This window comes from Leopardus geoffroyi, chromosome B1, assembly GCF_018350155.1.
Source record: "Leopardus geoffroyi isolate Oge1 chromosome B1, O.geoffroyi_Oge1_pat1.0, whole genome shotgun sequence".
Lineage (NCBI taxonomy): Eukaryota > Metazoa > Chordata > Mammalia > Carnivora > Felidae > Leopardus > Leopardus geoffroyi.
Window position 1 is genome coordinate 129293263 of NC_059327.1, and position 18224 is coordinate 129311486.

The 18224-nt window shown below is 34.5% G+C and overlaps 1 pseudogene; it reads right to left on the reverse strand.

The window, feature by feature from the left end:
• Positions 1 to 939: 939 nt before the first annotated feature.
• Positions 940 to 11501, reverse strand: LOC123596428 (annotated as a pseudogene).
• Between the last annotated feature and the right edge of the window lie 6723 nt (positions 11502 to 18224).

The window sequence follows — 18224 nt, forward strand, 5'->3', positions numbered from 1 at the left end:
CGATACTTCTAAGGAACAGCAAGATTGGTGCCTTTGGAAATATACAAAACCATGTAGTCCATATGGCTAGGAGTGTAGAGTATAAAGCTGGATTTGAAGTTAGGATGTTGAGGTTGGAAATATAAGCTTATCCATACTTTAAAGGACTTTGCTCTGTTGAGAAGTTCAGAGTGCAGATGTTACCAATATAGTTTAACAATGTATCTTGGTATTTTGCCTCATTAGATTCTGTGTGTCTGTGCATGTGAGTACACATATGGTTTTATTGTAACAAAGAAACTTGTACACTTGTAACATTTAAAACTGAGCATCCTTTTTCCTCTCCAGTGAAAACAAAAAGAAAATTTAAAAATAAACAGGATACTTATTTACTTAAAAATAAATAAAAATAAACATTGTCTATTACAATAGACAGTGTCAATTCCAAATAAGATCCTACAGGTTCTGCCGATTCTCCCATCCAGTGACAGGGCTCAAGTCATCATTAGGAGAGAATTGTATTTTAAAAAGTTACCTTCAACTGCAAGGATGTCTGTGAAACATCACAACCAAACATGCCAAAGGAGAAGCCATATTGTCAAAATGCCCACTTAACCCACCCAAACATCTCAAATCCTGAACCTCTAAAACCCCATTTTTAAAAGTTTTTTTTTTCTTTTCTTTAAACAAGAGAAAGTAGACAGATACATGTTGGTAAATGCTAACTGTCCATACTCACATAGAGACAGAGTGTAATCTCTGAGCCCAATATACAAAGAAGGGAGGGGAAAAGCTAGAACTCTATGCCCTACTACACAGGGGCCTAGCACCCTCCAGCTTCCAACAGAGCTAGGGGAGCAGAAGGTTTTTCTTTTTTCCCACAGAGCATGGTGGTGTTGATTCCATCAAGTTGTTGTTGAGACAGAAAGGGATATAACAAATTTGGACCGGAAAGGGGTAGAGATTCTTTTCCCACTGTATTCTGCTCAAGGTATCTCCCTCTCCAACCCCCCAAAATAAATTGAGAAACATGGTATAAAGGGAGAGAAAAAAGTCGTCAAAAAATAGGGCAAATGAGCACAAGAGGAGGGAAAAAAAAAAAAAAAGACTGCAACTGCCTCCCAGGGACTGGAGAAAATTAATAAAGAAGGTTGGAATCCATCAGTGTTTCGTTAGTCATCTTCTCCTTCATCCTCCTCTCCTTCCTCCCTCTCATCATCATCTTCTTCAGCTTCATCCTCATCTCCTTCTTCATCAATATCTTCCAATCCTTCTTCTTCTTCATCATCATCATCTTCTTCTCCTTCCCCTTCATCATCCATATAGGGAACCAGGTAGTACTGTAACGGATTTGGCCAAATATCACCTTTGATGACCTCTCCTAACTCATCTGCACCCACATCAGAATGGTCAGTAAACCAGGTGAAGAAGCTCTCTGGTTCCTCACGCTGTCTCTTCCTGCTGGCCTTATTCTATGTTTGACTTGAACGTTTGCCAGATCCTTTCCAGATTTCCATTTGATTTCAGTGGACTTTGAAGATAGATCATCACTCTCATTCCTACCATATTCTTTGGAGAGAACTTTATTTTCGAAGTCAGGGTTTTCATCAAAATAAAAATCTATTCTGTAACCTGATTTAACATCTTCAAATTCTGTCACTTCAACTCTTGTCAAATAATGCAGTGCCTCTTCATCCTCCTCCCAAGCAGTGAAAGCACTTGTGAATGGTTGACAAATGTTGTTACCCCAAAATCTGGGATTTGGGCGATCAATTCCGACCTCTTCTGAAAAAAATGGTTGGCAGAGTTGGTTATATTTCTGTTCTACCTTCAAAATCTCCCCACTGGCTTCTTCATTAAGTCTGTCTATTTCATTTTGTACTTCATCAATATGCTTAGTTGTTTTTTGCTGTCCTTTTTCTTCCTTTGGCAAGTGCTGAGAGGACAACGTTTCTTCTGGCTTGGGGGCATGAGGCAGTAGCGGTTTCTTGGTTTGAGGAGGGAGTGAAGACGTGTTTGGGGCTCATGCTGTGAGGAAAGTCCACAAAACAAAGGCAGGCACATGTCTTGGAGAAACTCAGATTATTTGCCTAATTAGATTCTTATCACAGTGTTAAAAGTTATCAAAATGAATTTCTCATGATGTAGAAAACCTTTGGAAGTTATGATAAATATATCCCTAAGCTGGAAGATTATTTTAATGCTTTCTTGAAATGCTTGTTTATATGTGTATTAACTAACTTATGTATTATTTCATATGTACCAATATCATCAGAGTATCTTGTATTGGAATAACTATTCCAAGATAGCAATGATAAAATTGGGACAATAGGTTTAAAATATACATTTCAAGGTACTTGTGGATGAATAAACAGACCTGAAGGTGAGCCAGATTTTAGAAGAGGATATTTGATCCAAGTGAGACTTACATTTATGTGGCATTTTGCCTGAGGGACTCATTAGTACTCAGGGCTCAGGATAGGTGAAACTTAAGGAAAAACCCAGGAGGTTATTGATTTGGGGAGTCAACGGATGGAGACTAGGATTGTTTAGGTAGCTGAAACATGAGGTTGAATATGCCACAAAAGTACAGAGCTACAGAAAAGGTGACCCCAAATATCTGGGTTTCAGTTAATTTGGCTTATTTATAAATGAGGTATTCTATATAAAGTTTCTCACCTGAGGCCTGATGTTAACATTAGCTGAATAGCTGAAAAAATTCAGTGGAGGTTTTAACTGTTGCCCACTGCATGGAAAGACAGTTTAGAAAATGAGCCCAGTGAAGTTAACTGACTCTTTCAACATAAAGCAGTACTTTCCAGAGCAGGATAACAAAATCCACTGTCGCTGCAATATCTCCCACAATGTTCAATAAACAATAAAAAAGATATTAGTTATCCAAATAAACCACAAAGTGGGACCCATAGCAGAGAGAATATGCTGCTAATAGAAATAGGTCTTCATATTTGTTGATTATTAAGGAGACAGGAACTTTAAATTGGATTAGGAGGCATGAATGTTAATTCAGCTAATGTAAATATGTTCAAGGACATAGATAACCTTATCTAATGTGTTGCCAAATATTATTTATATGTCTGCGTAAACCAAATAGTGTTGCTTTGTACAAATGCATTTTTAGTTATGTAAATGGAATCGCTTATGTATTTTGTTGCTTTTTGCTTTTTTCATTGAACAAGATGTTTTTCAAGATCTATAGATGCACCATATATACATCATATTTCTCTAACCCCCATATTTTACCTCACCTTTGTCCCATGAATGGTCACATTGATTGACCGCATTTCAACCATAATGATAAAATGAGCATTCTCGTAAGTAGCTTTTATGGCCCTGTGTGACAATTTCTTGGAGTATATATCCATGAATAGAATTTTTGTGTAATAAGGTAGGTGAATACTTAGTATGGGTAAAGTTCTATAGCTAACTCAAATGATTATACCAATCTACATTCCTGGTAGCAGCACATAAGACTTCTTATATTCTCTTATCTTCAAAAAGGTTTGGATTAGCCAGCTCCCTAATTTGCATAAAGTAAAATCTCCTTATAGATATAGTTTGCCAAAGAATGTGACCATCTCTTCAATATGCATATTAGCTTTCAGAATTTTCTGTTCTGTAAATTACCTGTTCATGATCTTTGCCAATTATTTTTTCTGACAGAGTTGTGTTTTTCTAGTTGTTTTGGAGAAGCAACACGTACATTGTACATATTAATCAACTTTTACTTTTGGATATTGCAAATTCCATTCCCTAGTTTGCCTAATAAATTTGTTCTTGGTTAACTGTGTTGAACATAAAACCATAATTTTGATGTCATACAATTTGTTCCTGACTTTAATTTTTGCAGTTCTTCTCCACTCCAGTTCACAAAGCTATTTTCCTAAATTTTCTTCTATTTGCTTTGTAGTTTTTCCTTTCAAAATTATGTCTCTAATCCATTAGAAGTCCACTTTTGTGCCTGTTTCTAAATCAAAACTGAGGAACACTGAACACAACCTATTCTTTCTTAAGTTTAATTAATTTATAGTGCTAGTCATAGGGGTACACACTGTCCCTCAAGAACATGTGTCAGCTGTTCTTCCTTTTAGAGCTTCTAGAATGACTTCCTGATAAATTAACAATTGTCTACAACCTTGCCTTCTGTTGGGTAACTGAAATCTACAATAAGGCAATCCAATGTAGAGAGAATATCGTGTTTTAAGTTTGCTTTCAGATTGATTTTAAGCAAGTTTTCTAATGGCAAGCACTTCGTGATAAGGCAGAGCCATGCTAAAACAAGCAAACACAAATGCAACCCCCCAAACCCAAAAGCTTTCTTCTAAGGATCATGGAACAATGATCTATCTCACTTTATGTTTTCCTTGCTGTCTCCAACTTTTCTCCCATGCGAACATAATGTATCATATGTGTGCTTCCCAACCAAGGAACAACTTTTACAAAACAAAAACAAACAAAACAACTTTTAGGGGTTGCCAATTCGTTAAGTTCCAACCAGAGCCTGAATTTTATGATTTCTATACCGATTTTCTATTATGCTCAAATTCTATATATCTTGTCGTAGTCACATTTTGAAAATTTATCTTTAGTCTGTCATATTTTGTTCCATCATGAAATACCAAAAATACTTTAATTTTTTAAAGTATAGTTAGATATACTATGACAAATATTACACTTAGAATTTTTCCGTAGATGAAGATTGAATAAGTAAATGGAACAGTTTAAAACACAGAAAATATTTTGTGTTGAAAAAGACAATGCTTTTCTCACTTAGTCTTCTGTAAGCTTTTCCTTAAGGATTTGTAGAAACAGAAGAAACATAAACAGTTTCATATGTACATTATCTGCACTAGCAATTTCATTTTAATATTAATGTCATCTTCATTTTTCTATCAATGTAACTTTGCCTGAAAAGCTTTTGATTTAGTATTATATCCTTTTCTGTTTTGTTTCTCTTGATACTCACACTCTTCTCTCACTTTCTCTGAGTGTAAAGTAAATATTTAATAGATAATATTCAGAGAAGGAAATACGGATGCATTAAAATATTGTTAGGATAGTACTCTGAGCAACCTTGCAGGAAAATATTTTAAAATAAATATTGTAATGCCATTAAAAGGTGGTTTGGTTTGTGTGTTTGTTTGTTTTACTTAGCCTTATAATTCCTGGTTGAGGGCATACAGTGGTAAAATTGTAAATGTATTTATTGAAAATAAATATTGATATTTTGACACTCATGTTATAAGGGTCAATGATAAAAGCCATAATACTAAAGATTCAATTTGTGGTGACAAACAATTTAGTAATGACATTAATTTATCAAGTTTTCAAAACCTTATGTAGAAAGAAAAATAGGAGGTCAAAAGGACTTAGGTATTTTGAGAATGTACAGGATTGATCCTCAGATAGTCACCCTTGAAATATGAAATTATTTTCATTGTGAAATACACACACACACACACACACACACACACACACACACATACACACACTCACATATGCCATAGATACATCAGAACATTATCTCTTCAAAACACATTTAAAATACATCAACAGAAATAATAACAGAACTGCATCTATTAATGAAGCTTAAGACATTTTTTCCTGATGCCATTGAATTTCAGGGGTTCTTATTATCTGTGTAAGAAAATATTATAGCTGTTTAAATTATCCCTGTTTAATCTAAAACCTATAATAATCAAAATGACTAAGAATGATTTAGACTCCATGACAGAAGTGGTGGTGATAAAATTGTGGAGTTAATGCATTGTGCAGATCAGAATGTTTTTTGGAGTTAGATGTAGGAAGGCAGATTAATAAGAAATAAGGATAATGCATTTGGATTTATACTTTCATAAATCTTTTCCCTGAACAGCAGTAGGAATTTACAGAGGATACATCTAAACTATAGACAGTGCTCCAAAGATAATCAGGGCTTAGAAAACTAATCATAGAATAGTATTCAAGTTTTTATGTTGAGTTGGATTTCTGGGATAGGATTTAATACATTCAAATGATTATCATCATATTAAAAAAACCAAAAAAGAAACAAATAAACAAAAACTTTCTTGTGTACTACTCACAAGGAAGAATGAAATTTTGCATCTCTTAACCATAAAACTGCCCTTCATACATGTAATATCCATAACTCATGTTGACTTTCACTTTCAAATTCTGACTGATCACACACAGAAATTGTGTTTTGATCTTTGAGTCAGTAAAATTTATTTTATTTTATTTTTTTAATTTTTTTTTCAACTTTTTTTATTTATTTTTGGGACAGAGAGAGACAGAGCATGAATGGGGGAGGGGCAGAGAGAGAGGGAGACACAGAATCGGAAACAGGCTCCAGGCTCTGAGCCATCAGCCCAGAGCCCGACACGGGGCTCGAACTCACGGGCCGCGAGATCGTGACCTGGCTGAAGTCGGACGCTTAACCGACTGCGCCACCCAGGCGCCCCAAATTTATTTTATAAAAATCAATCAGTTTTATATTTTGTTAAAGAGATGGAAAAGAAATGCAAAATTTGTGCCTTTCCTGTATGGAAAATATGATTAACTTGCTCAACATCCTTTCCAATCTCCTTAAAGTTTGGGTTCTGCAACCAGTTCGGCCAATTCAAAGCTGAGGTATGTGAAAAGGGAAGTGAAGTGCAGGATACGTATTTTATGCACATTCATGATGGGATGGTTTTGAAACTAGAATATTTTTGATTCCACAGCTTACTACAGTGATGTACCTTTCTGATATCACAGCTCTGATTGCAATCGTGATAGCAGTGGCCTTGTGCATAAAGTGGTAGTTGTAGCTATCCCAAATTTGGCAACGGCAGAGAGCACTTACCTGGGCTTTGCTTTAGAAGTTTATTCCTGAATAATATTCCATTGTGTGTTCATCCTAGAGCTTGCTCCTCTAGGTCCCAACAATGGTTTTCTATGCACCTATCAAACCTTCTGCATAATATAAACCACACAGAGGTATGAGAAGTGTTTGTAGTCACTGAACTTCAAAGAAAGGAAAATCTGTGGTTGCCTCTTTGACCTGATCTGATTAGTTTTGACACTAGTGAAAGTCAGCTTACTGTTAGTAAATGCGACACAATTCCCATAAGTGTTAAAGAGCTCAAACAGAAAACAATATATATTTATGTTTCAATCTTCAGATCAAGACAAATTCAGAAAATCAGAGTTTTTATGACTTACCCAAAGATGATTTCTTAAATTTTTTCATCAAAACTTGTTTTTTTTTTTTTAATTTTTTTTTCAACGTTTATTTATTTTTGGGACAGAGAGAGACAGAGCATGAACAGGGGAGGGGCAGAGAGAGAGGGAGACACAGAATCAGAAACAGGCTCCAGGCTCTGAGCCATCAGCCCAGAGCCCGACGCGGGGCTCGAACTCACGGACCGCGAGATCGTGACCTGGCTGAAGTCGGACGCTTAACCGACTGCGCCACCCAGGCGCCCCAAAACTTGTTTTAATATTCACAATAACACCAAGGACAGTGTTCCAGTTTCGGCATATTAGGAACAAGGTCATAAAAAGAAAACTTCTAAGTCCTAAATTGTCTCTTTAATATTGATGCTAAGTATCTTATAGGCAAACTCTAATTTGAGATAATAAGATTGGGAAAATATATGATTAACTTCTTAGTGTAATTTTTACCCAAACTACCCTAAATTACTTAATATAAGCATGCTCATGTATCTCAACTATCCTTTGGAAAACAGTGATAGGACAGTTTGGATAAACAAGGCTTCATATTTTTCTTGCTATCAGCAGTTTTCCAAAGTTTAATGAGACTTTCCCAATAAAGTATCAGAATTCCATGGCCTTCTCAACAAATTATACCTAGAAGTAGAGCTTAGTATACATTATCTATAGGATGCATACTTTTGGATAAAGTTTTGTTAGGTTATTTCTTTTATTGAATTATCTTTTATTTAATGTAAAATTTACCGTATTTACCAGTTTTACGTGTACAATTCAGTGGCAGTAACTACCTTTATAATGCAACCATCACCACAATTTATTTCCTTTTTTTGAGGGGGGAAGTCCATTTAAACCCAAACTCATGGTTATGTTTCATACAAATAGAATCACACAATAAACGTTTCTTGTGTATCTGGCTTATTTACCTAACAATGTTTTCAAAGTATATCCAGAATTTTATTCCTGAATAATATTCCATTGTGTGTATATGCCACATTTTCTTTATCTATTCTTCCACTTTTGACTATAGGGAATGGAATAAGCTTTTATAAATATTCATTTACATATACTTGTCTGAACATCCCTTTCCAATCATTTGGAGATACGTACATAGGAGTGGAATTGGGGGAGGTAATAAATATAGTAATTTTACATTTAAGTTTTTAAAAAGTTATTTATTCAATTTTGAGAGAAAGAGCATGAGTGGCATCCAGGCAGAGAGAGAGAGGGACAGAAGATCCAAAGTGGATTCTGTACTGACAGCAATGAGACAATGTAGGGTTTGAACTCATGAACTGTGTGATTATGACCTGAGCTGAAGTTGGACACTCAACTGACGGAGCCAACTAGGCACCCCGACATTTAGCTTTTTGAGGAACCACAAAATTCTTTCCTATGGTGATTAAGCCATTTTATATTCTCACCATCAGTTTATGAGAGTTCCAATTTCTTTCCATGTTTACCAACTTATTTTCCTTTTTTAAAAAAATAGTTATTCTAATAAGTATGATATGATATCTCATTATTGTTTGATATGCATTTCCCTAATGATTAGTAATGTTGAGAATCTTTTTATGTGCTTGATGGCCATTTGTATATATTTTGGGGGGAAACGTCTATAATATTTTAGCTTTTTAAAAAAATTGGGTCATTTGTCTTCTTGTTGGTGAGTTGTTTGTTTTCATATATTTTTCATACTGGACCCTTATTAGATATATAATTGGTAAATATTTTCTCTCATTCTGTAAATTATCTTGTTGCTATATTGATAATATCCTTTGATCCACAAAGGTTTTTAATTTTTATGAAGTCTTATTTATCTATTTTTTCTTTTGCTGCTTATACATTTGGTGTCACATCAAAGATTTCATTGCCTGATCAGGATCATGAAGGCTTACTCTTGTGTTTTGTTCTTGGTTTTATGGTTAGAGCTGGTATATTTATGTCATTTATTATGCCATCCATTTTGAGTTAATTTTTATGTATGATGTGAAGGAGGAACCTAACTTCATTTTTTTGCATATGAACCATACCATTGTCCCAGCAATATTCATTGAATAGATTATTTTTTTCCCTTTGAGTGATGTTGGCATGTTTGTCAAAAATAAATTGGTTAAGGATACATGAATGTATCGTTGGACTCTCAATTCTATTCTATTGGTAGATTTATCCATCCGTATGCCAGAGCAATACTGTTTAGATTACTGTAGTTTTGTAGTAAGTTTTGCAATCAGGAAATGTGAGTCTTGTACCTTTGCTTTTATTTTTCAGTATTTTTTTTTTTTTGGCCATTTGAGATTCCTTAAAATTCCATATAAATTTGAGGATCAGCTTTTCCATTTTTGAAAAAAACACCTTTGGAATTTTGATGGAGATTGTATTGATTCTATAGATTGCTTTGGATAGTCTTGACATCTTAGCAATATTAAGTCTTCCAATCCATGAACAAGGGATTTCTTCCATTTATTTAGTTCTTTTTAATTTATTCCAGCACTGTTTTATAGTGTGTAGTGCAGAATTCTTTCATTTCTTGGTTAAATTAATTCCTATTGATTCTATTCTTTTGGACGGTGTTGTGAATGTGATTGTTTTCTTATTTTCCTTTTTGAAATATTCATTCCTAGTGTATAGAAACCAATCCTGCAATTTTTCAGATTTCATTTATTAGCTTTACTAGCTTTTTTTTTTTTTTGGTGGATTCATTGGTATTTTGTATATAGTGGATCAGATCATCTGTGAATAGAAATAGTTTTACTTCTTTCTTTCCAATTAAGATTTTTAAGAAAGTCTTTTCTTTCTTTCTTTTTGCTCTTTTTTTTATGTAGAAAATCAATTTATTGTATTATAAGCACTTATACAGTTAGTTATGGACAATAACAGGCCTGGTGGTGAAACAGATCACCCAAATTAGAGATGGTATCAAACTGGTGGTCAATAACTAACTCCTAAAAATGTAACACTTATTCATGATTAATTTAATTTAAAAAAATGCAAGATTTATTTTATAGACTTAACTAGACAGACCTCTTAACTAACTAAAGAGGTATAGCTATCAGGTAAAAACATACATCTTTACAACTTGTTTCAAGTTAAAAAAAAGTCCAGAAGGGAAATAAATACTACGAAAACAGCTTTAAAAATGCACTCCTAAGCAAAAATATATGAAGAAAGAGGAACACATAGTTTTGCCTTAACTGAAGAACAGGAGAGGAGACTGGTCTGCCTAGGAAAATGTGCATCTTGTAAAGTAACATATGAAGATATTAGTCTAGGAATATGTATGTATTGAATCTTTCCTATTTCCTGTGTAAAAATAATAGTCTGCAGTGTTATACATAATACCTCAGACACCTACCTCTCTTGGCTTTATTCTTATTCAAGCGTTTACCTACATGAGACTAACAACTTAGAGAAATAGCATAAGAAAAATAACCACACACAATATTTCCCTTTATGTGACTACTTTAGATGTGGCTTGATTACTAGGAAATTACTGAAGAAAATTTAAGTATAAATCTGTGGCTTTGCTGAATTAAGCCCCCCAGTTAATGTCTAGAAAACATTCACTCCTCGGGCCAATACCATTGCTAGTGGTACCTGTTATAGAAGGATATTCAAACAAAACTCTGAGTGTCTCAAAGCCATTGTTAAATAAATCTCAGAGTTAAGAGTGGGGGGAAGGAGAGTCTAAAATCACAAGAAATGCAGAAATATCTAGGAACTTGTCTTTCTGGATCCATACTTCCCTTCAGGGTCTTCATCACTGTAAATATTCCCTATCATTTCCACATTTGCATAATGTTGTGATGTGACACAAAACAAATTACCCAAGCCTCATTAGGATTCCAGGAGAAATCAGATATTGGTAATGTGATCACTATGAATAAACAATTCTGGTGGCCTATCTTCTCCATTGTCATGGGATCATTCCTCTCAATTTTACTTAAGTCTTACACATTCAGTCTGTGATCAGTACTATGGGGAGAGGACCCATTGTCACAGAGAAGAAAAGAGATAAGAACACACAGGGGAATGCACAAGAAGGTTTCCCTGAAGCCACTGGCTTGCTAAACAAGACAGGCTGAATTTCCTGAGTTTTTACAACTAGCGGTCTTAAAGCCTGGTGTATAAAGGTCAGCAGGCATGACTAGGATAGAACCTGGATAGTACCGCTTGCCTGCTCCTGGAAAGAAGGCAGGCAAACAGTACAAGGGCAGGTAGCATGGAAACAACAATCCGAAGAATGCCTGGGCCACACAGGATGGAGATTTTTCACTTTTCCCAGGGTGCATCTCTGAGAGGCAGTGTTCACTCTTCACAGAGACGCCTCTTCAGGAACAAAGGCCCTGGCTGGCACCATTGCCATCCCCTGCCACTCAGCATAAGCATAGAGTCACTGCTGGAAGCAGAACAACACCACACTGGCTGCCTAACTTGCTTACATCAAGCTCTATCCCTAAGCACTCTGGTGGAACTGGCCTTCTCAGTCAAGCTTGTGTCATTCCTGGCATGGTGCACCTCTCTCCACAGAATATAAGACCAAACTCCTACTCACATCGTGTCTTCCTAACAGAGAGCTCTGCAGGGACTCAGTTCCATGGATACTGGCAAGTCTCATTTCACAAGCAGACCAGAGCACACCTAGTTAAAACTCACCACATTCAGGCCAGAGACCAAACACTGCAAGGAGAACCTCTGCAGACAACTGGCCTGAAGGATGGAGCAGCCAAACCACATCAGCAGAGCACACACAACACACACAAAAGACACTCCCTGAAGCCCCAGGACCTGGCAATACATGACTCTTCTTCATAAGACCATTACTTTCAGTAGCAGGGGACATAACTAGCTCTTCTAACACAGAGAAGGAGCCAGAGACTTAGACAAAATGCCAAGACAGTGGCACTTATCCTAAGTAAAAGAACAAGATAAGGCCATGGCCAGAGATCTAAGTGAAACAGATATAAGTAACATACCTAATGGAGACTTTAAAGCAACAACCATAAGAATACTCACTGGGCTTGAGAAAAGAATAGAAGACATCAGTGAGACCCTTAGCACAAAGATAAAAGGATTAAAAAGGAATTAGTCATAGATGAAGAATACAATAAATGAGATTAGAAACATGCTTGATGCATGCAGGGGTCTGGAAGAAGAAGAGAAATGAATTACTGACCTAGAATGCAAATTAATACAAAGCAATAAAGCTGAACAAAGGACAGAAAGAAGAATTATGCAACAGGAGCATAGACTTACAGAACTCAGTGATACCATCAAAATTAAAATACCATTCATATTAAAGGAGTCTTAGAAGAAGAAGAGAGGGGGCTCCTGGGTGGCTCAGTTGGTTGAGTATCTCACTTCGACTCAGGTCATAATCTTGTGGTCTGTGAGTCTGAGCCCCATGTAGGACTCTGTGCTGACAGCTCAGATTCTGTGTCTCCCTCTCTCTCTGCCCCTCGCCCCACTCATTCTCTGTCTCTCTCTCTCTGTCAAAAAAAAAAAAAAAAAAAAAAATTTAAAAAACTAAAAAAAAAAAGAAGAAGAAGAGAGAGCAAAGGGAGCAGAAAATTTATTTCAAGAAATAACAGCAGGAAACTTCCCTAATCTGGAAAGGAAACAGACATTCGGATCCAGGTGACATAGAGAACTCTCTTTTGAGAAAAGCAGCTCAACACCAAGACATATTGTGATTAAACTTGCAAGATACAGTGTTAAAGAAAAAAATCTTAAGCAGCAAAACAAAAGAAGTCCTTAACTCGTGGGAAAAACCAGTAAGAGTAGCTGGAGATTTCTCAACAGAAATTTGGCAAGCCAGAAGAGTGGCATGATATATTCAAAGTGCTGAATAGGAAAAATTCTGCAGCCAAAAATAGTCTATCCAGAAAGATATCATTCAGGAAAGGGGATGTAAAGTTTTCTAGACAAATGAAAACTAAATGAGTTCTTGACCACTAAACCAGCTCAGCAAGAAATTTTAAAGGGGACTCTTTGAGTGGAAACCAGAACAAAAGTGACAAAGACAAGAAAGAATCAGAGGAAATCTCTAGAAACAATGACAAAACAAGCAATAATTGGCTATAAATACATATATATTGATAATTACTTTGAAAGTAAGTGGACTAAACATGCCAATCAAAAGACATAGTGTGCTGGAGCGCCTGGGTGGCTCAGTCGGTTAAGCGCCAGACTTTGGCTTGGGTCATGACTTTGCAGTTCGTGGGTTTGAGCCCTGTGTCAGGCTCTGTGCTGACAGCTCGGAGCCTGGAGCCTGCTTTGGATTCTGTGTCATCCTCTCTCTCTGCCCTTCCCTTGCTCAAGCTCTCTTTCTCTGTCTCAAAAATAAATAAACATTAAAAAAAAAAGACAGGGTGCCAAAATGGATTAAGATAACAGACTCATCTAGGGGCACCTTGGTGGTTAAGCGTTTGACTTCATCTCAGACCATGATCTCATGGTTGGTGGGTTTAAGCTACGCATTAGGCTCTGTACTGACAGCTGGGAGCCTGGAGCCAGTTTTGGATTCTGTGTCTCCCTCTCTCTTTGCCCCTCACCCACTCACGTTCTCTCTCTCTCTCTTTCTCAAAAATGAATAAACATTAAAACAAAGACTCATCTATATGTTGCCTATAAGAGACTCATTTTAGACCTAAAGACTCACCTGCAGATTGAAAGAAGTTAAATTAAGCCCAGAGTGATAGAAGGAAGTAAATAGCAACGATTAGAGCACACTTAAAATCAATAGAAGTATATAGTATTTTCAATACAATAGCATCTTATGCTATTAACCAAAATAGGAAACAGTAGCACAAATTAATGAAATTAAGAGTTGGTGTTTGGAAAATGTTGACAAGCCTTTAGCTAGACTAAGCAAAAATAGATAAGACTCATATAAATACATAAAAATGAAAGAGGAGACATTCTAAATAATGCCAAAGATATAAAAAGGATTATAAGGAACTACTATGAGCAATTTTATGCCAACAAACTAGGTGATCTTGAAGAAATGGATAAATTCCCAGAAATATTCAATGCATCAAGATGAAATCATGAAAAATAGAAAGTTTGAACATCTCTATAACTAAAATGGAGATAGAATAGTTAATGAAAAACTTATCAATAAGAGACCTATTAGAGTAACTCAGTTAGTTAAGCGTCCAGCTCTTGGTTTCAGCTCAGGTCATGATCTCATAGTTTCATGGGTTCAAGTCCTGCATTGAGCTCTGTGCTGACAGTGTGTAGCCTGCTTGGGATTCTCTGTCTCCCTCTCTCTCTGCCCCTTCCTCATTTGCGCTGTATCTGTCTCTCTCAAAATAAATAAATAAATAAACAAACAACAACAACAACAACAAAAAAAAGCCCTATCAATAAAACAAAGCTCCAGATAACTTCGTTGATGAATTACACCAAATATTTAAAGAAGAATTAATAACAGTCCTCAAACGCTTCCACAAAATTAAAGCAGAGAACATATTTATGAACACATTTTAAAACGCAAGCATTACCCTGATACTAAAGGCAAAATGCCACAAAAGAAGAAAAGTATAGGACAATATCCATTACAAAACAGGTGAAGAAATCCCCAACAAATTACTAGGAAATCAAATTCAAAAACACATCAAAAGGATCAAGTTAGTTCCATGAACTAACTAACAATGTATTTCCAAACTATTAAGGATAGGCTTAGGTAGGTGAAAATAAAATATATTACAATGTTAAAAGAAAAAGAAAAAGAAAATATATTACATGTTTCTCTAACTCAGCAATGGTAAGTAGAAAATGGAGATAGCATTATTGTAGTTTTTCAATTAAAAAAATATGGTATTTAAAAAACCTGAAACCATGCTCTGCAAGTGTAGGCAGTGAACACTTGCTAAGCAATTTGCAATCATATCTTTGGATCTATTTTAGTTATCTATTAATCTTATAAGATTTATAACTGCCACTATGCTATATCTCACCATCAATTAGTAAAATGAACCAGAAAAACTTATGTGATTTATCTACATACATCCTAATTGTCTCAAAAGCACTATGACAAAAGAGATTATATAACATGAAGTGTACAGACAGCAGCAATTGCTAAAATGAAAAAAGCAACATTCAAATATCTGAGCTTTATAGTCAGAAAGACAAAGTGAAAATGTAGATATGTTAGTGTAAAGAAGTATGGAGTTAGCGACAGCCCCTTCAGACCTCTAGCAATCATAAATACGAGTTTCCTACAGAAAGTATTTTAAAATTCACTTTATACCTCAATTTACACTTAAGATAGTTAGAAATGTACACATTAAATAGATACAGGTCTCTTGTGATAAGCCATACTTAGAATTGAGAGTCTGTTCTATATCCAGAAAATTGAAGTAGAAGCTTAACATACACAGTACATATAGGATTTGTAAAAAAAAAAAAAAAAAAAAAAAAAAAAAAAATCACAAGAATATAAAAATCACCTTGCAAAGAATAGTCTCATTTATTCTATCAGTCAGTCCAACTAATTGATACTTTGTAAAATATATTCAAATTAGTTTAAGAAGATTTTTTTTTTCAACGTTTATTAATTTTTGGGACAGAGAGAGACAGCATGAACGGGGGAGGGGCAGAGAGAGAGGGAGACACAGAATCGGAAACAGGCTCCAGGCTCTGAGCCATCAGCCCAGAGCCCGACGCGGGGCTCGAACTCACGGACCGCGAGATCGTGACCTGGCTGAAGTCGGACACTTAACCCACTGCGCCACCCAGGCGCCCCTATTCAAATTAGTTTAAACAGTAATGTTAATATGTTTGTTAATATTTTTTATAATACATTAAAATCTTTGACTTTACAAAAGCAATTTGCAATTATACAGAGATTAAAGCACTAGAGATCACTAGAAATTACATACATGTTAGATATATATGATATACTTATCATACATCTACATATGCAAAATTTGATTCCAGTTTTTCATAGTAGTTATGTTCTATAAAGTTGTGAACACCAAAGTAGGCAATATGAAAGCATTTGAAACATTGTTCCTGGGAAAATAGGGTTAGGTTCATGCTAACGGCTCTGGTTACATTTTCATCAATTAATGAGTATGTTTCTGTTTAAATAAATCTTATTTAATATATATTGTTGATCCATACCATTGAGCTCACAGCCAGCTGCACTGTAACTCATGTGTGAACAAAGTGTATATAACACACGCTTTTTTTTTTTTTTTTTTTTTTTTCTCTGCAAGACATATCACAGCCTTCATGCATTTAGCAACATTTCAGGCACTACACTCAGGGACTACTTAGTGATGAAATCACTAACAAAAAAAAACAAAAAATAATGTGAGAAATGTGGAACTATATACATTATGAAAAGGACATTCGTTTAAAGTATGAGAATTGAAACAAGAAGGGACAGCATCACTTTGTTCAACCTCAAGTGGTAATGTGTATCGGGCTACTCAAATTTTTCACTGCTCTGTATATATTCTTGAATGACTGAATAAGTGCCACAAGTATTGATTTAAAGGTTACAAATAAATTTTAGCAAGACACTCACACAAACCACTCTGTATATATGTGTATATATATATATATGTGTGTGTGTGTGTGTGTGTGTACGTATATATATATATACACACACACGTATATACACGTACACACACACACATATATATATGTACACATATGTGTGTGTATATATATAACTATGTATCCATATATGTATAAATATATGTATACATATTTGCAGCATAAAGTATACAAAATATAACATACAATATACAAAATAATTCTATTAATAATGTTAAATTAATGCTACCTAAAAATAGATAAATTGCCAGAAGAAACAAGCTACCATCCATCATTTCAAAGAGATTTCAGATCACTTTACTTTGTTGGACTGAAACAAACAAAAAGGAAAGTTAAAAATATAAAATTCTCAAAGAGCGCAATGAGAGTGTAGGTCCATTATTTTCACATTTAAGAAAATACTCAATTACTTCAAAAATACATGGAACTTTATAAACACTAACCATATAATAAAGTTAGTTTTGATGGATTTTAATTTAAAGAGTCAGGTATAGGCTACATTATCTGTCATGCAATTAAATTAGAAATTGATAGAAACAATAACAGACCAATAGATTTAGAACTCAAAAAGAAAAGTTCATTTTGGAAATTTAAAATTATTTAGACATGACAAAAAATATGCCAAAACTTATACAATACAGTGTAAGTGGTTCTTAGAATATTATTTAAATGCTATTAGAAAACAAAAAAAAACAAAAAATAATTTTTAAAAACCTAAAATGCTCCTTTAATGATTACATGAAAACAATAAAACAATCTCAAAAAAGAAGAAATAAAATAATAAACATAATATGTGTATAGATAAAATGTAAAATAAAGATAATAAAAAAGCAAAATCTTTGAAAAAACTAGTAATATTGGCATTACTCATGACAAACTGAGAAAAAAAAGGTAATCAAAAATTAAAACTATTAGCAATATAGAAAAGGTAATACCAATACTGAAATATAAAAATTACAAAAATAAAAATGAAAAACTATACCTAAATAGTTGAATACCAAAAATGGACAATTTTCTAGAAAGATACTAATTAAAAAACATTACTCAAGAGGAAATAGGAAATAAGAAGCATCTTTAATCACCAGAGAAGTTTAGACAATAATTAAAAATCTATTCACCAAAGAAAACAGTCCTATGTGTTTAGGAGATTGATACCGAATATTTAAGTGGAAAAAATTTCAATATTATAAACATTCTTCCTGAGAAAAACCAAAAACGGAAAACAGGTCTTATGCATTTTATGATACCAACCTAATCAGGGTCACACAATCAGAAAGGCCCCTACCAAAAAAAAAAAAAAAAAAAAAAAAAAAAAATACACTCTATCTCATGAACATGGGTGCAAAACTCCTAAATAAAATGTTGCTATAAACCAAATTAAGCATATGATCATTTTACTGTTTACAGAATTAGTATCCAAAAAAATTCAAAAACATTTTGGATAA